Here is a 542-nt window from a genome sequence, read left to right on the forward strand (position 1 = left end):
GGGGAAAGGGTGGGGTAAAATATTGAAGTTAAAAATATTTTTTAAAAACAAGCTTTAATTATTTTTTTTGAAGGGGGTTGGAAGGGCTGGTTTGAGGGTAGATACAAAATAAATTGATTCTTTTAACAAAAAAAATTGTAATTTGAAGTTGGAAGAGAATTTTGGAAAATGTTTTCCTTAAATTTTGAAGGAAAGTCATTTTCCTTCCATTTGAGGAAAGTGAGTTGATTTGGAAAACATTTAACCCAACCAAACATGAGAAATTTGGAAAACACTTTCCGGAAAATATTTTTCTTCATACCAAACACATCCTAAGTCATTCCATAATTTCAAGATGGCTAAAACAAGAAAGAAATATGACTTCATATTCCTAAAAAGATTAAACCGAACAAAAATATATCACTTCATTATAGCAAGAACAAGCAAAATCTTTCTCGACACCAATTCAGAGGAAAAGGGGCGAAAATCACCTGCTATAGGGCAATGAACGGTGCTGCTTCGATCAAAGTCTATATTCGAACAATAACAAACTCGAACAAGCT

This window comes from Solanum stenotomum, chromosome 1, assembly GCF_019186545.1.
Source record: "Solanum stenotomum isolate F172 chromosome 1, ASM1918654v1, whole genome shotgun sequence".
NCBI classification, from domain to species: Eukaryota; Viridiplantae; Streptophyta; class Magnoliopsida; order Solanales; family Solanaceae; genus Solanum; species Solanum stenotomum.